This window comes from Elephantulus edwardii, unplaced genomic scaffold (assembly GCF_000299155.1).
Source record: "Elephantulus edwardii isolate Elephantulus edwardi_28Jun2011 unplaced genomic scaffold, EleEdw1.0 scaffold00478, whole genome shotgun sequence".
NCBI classification, from domain to species: domain Eukaryota; kingdom Metazoa; phylum Chordata; class Mammalia; order Macroscelidea; family Macroscelididae; genus Elephantulus; species Elephantulus edwardii.
The window spans coordinates 293,888-295,692 of NW_006400228.1; the positions used below are offsets into that span (position 1 = coordinate 293,888).

Genomic DNA, 1,805 nt, shown 5'->3' on the forward strand with positions numbered 1-1,805 from the left:
TGGTCTCCGTAGACCGCTGGGCAGTGATGTGGGATGTTGGACAGTTATGTATCACTGCGTCGCAGTCGCCTCACCAGAGCAGATTAGTGATGCCATCAGTTGTTTTACCTAAGAGGCATTCGGGGCTGAGTTAGCTGTGCAGGGTCAGACTACTCTTAGAAACGATAGCAAACACAAGCAGCTCTTACTTCTTTGAGAAGTATGCCTAATAGTGGAGTTGTTTGATCCAATGGTACTTCCGTCCTCAACTTTCTCGGGAAGTGCCAGACCCCCTGCCTTCCTGGTGGCACCAGCTTACATCCCAACAGCGGTGAGTGAGAGGCCACGCTGCACACACGCCCAGCGTTTGCTGTTACTAAGGTGGTGAACTTTGCTGCTGTTCTAGCGTGATAATGCTACCTCGGTGTTGTTTTGATTTGCGTCTCACAGTGAGTGGTTTGTAACGTTTCTTCCTGTGTTTTGTTGGCCATCTGAAGGAATGTCTTGTTTGCCGAGGTATCTCTTCACGCCCTCTGCTGTTCATCTTTTTCTCGTTGAGGTGTTACATTAACCGGTTGTAATTATTATTTTTCATATGTGTCAGAATGATTGAAAAGCCAGTGGGATTTGTAAACTTTCACTCAAAATGTACAGAATAATGTGTTTCAAAAAACGCACCCAGCCCTTGCCACTGAATTGATGCTGTCGTGTAGTGTGTGCCCCGCAGGACAGAGTAGACCTGCTCCTCAGTGTTTCCAGGGCTGTCAGTCTGTCTTATGTGGAGCCACTGGTGGATTCAAACCTTGGGCCTTCCAGCCAGCAGCTGGGAGATTAATCCTTCTGACACATCTCTTCAATACCAGAAACACACCCAGTACATAGGCCCCTTGCTTCTGCCCACCCTACCCACAGTAGGACATTCTAACGGCGTCGTATGTACAAAGTATTCCACTTCTAACCAAAAGATCTCCCAGCCATGCCCTGCAGAAACGTGACAGGGCGCTCCTGTGACGATTTTGGCCTTGGAAACACGATGGCGCAGTCCCCTCGGACCTAGTGGGCTGCTGTGAGTTGGGATCGACTCAGTGACAAGGGCTGTGGTGGGTTAGGGTTTTAGTTCTACACCAAGCGATCTGGTATCACCTAAACAGGACTGTGCAAGGGAGACAGTCCTCCTTCCATCAGGTGCACTGGGGAGGGGCCGAGGGAAGGCTGTAGACAAAGATGAAGCCCCAGAGCTCTGCTGTCTGCACCTTCTCCGTTCTCCGGTGCTTCTGCCTGGGTCTCCTCTCCTTGCCCCGATGAGTCTCTGCACATCAGTGCTCTCCACCCCACTGAGCCCAGAGCCAAGCTGGACTCCCAGGCATCCTTGGTGACCTGGGCTTTGACTGTCCTTCCCTCTCTGTCATTGACACAGAAACAGGCTCCAATCCCACCCCCTCTAATCCCATCCTATCCCCACTGCCTCTGACTCCCTAGGTGTCCGTGACCTTTGAGGATGTGGCTGTGACCTTTACCCAGGAGGAGTGGGGGCAATTGGACCTGACCCAGAGGAGCCTGTACCAGGAGGTGATGCTGGAGAACTGTAGGCTGCTGGTTTCTCTAGGTAAGGAGCTGCCTTGCCTTTGAGGTGCCCAACTCCTTCTTTGTCCCACCTTTTCACTCTAGGTATGGCTGCTGGTCTCCTAGAGAAGGCCTTCCTCTGTGTGAGGGCTGCTGGTCCTGGGTAAAGCCCTCCTCTGTGTGAGGGCCGCTGGTCCTGGGTAAGGCCCTCCTCCGTGTGAGGGCCGCTGGTCCTGGGTAAAGCCCTCCTCCGTGTGAGGGCC

At 52.9% G+C, this 1,805-nt stretch overlaps 1 pseudogene; it reads left to right on the forward strand.

Annotated features, from left to right (window-relative positions):
* Positions 1-229: 229 nt before the first annotated feature.
* Positions 230-1,805, forward strand: part of LOC102869745 — a 10,520-nt pseudogene continuing 8,944 nt past the window's right edge.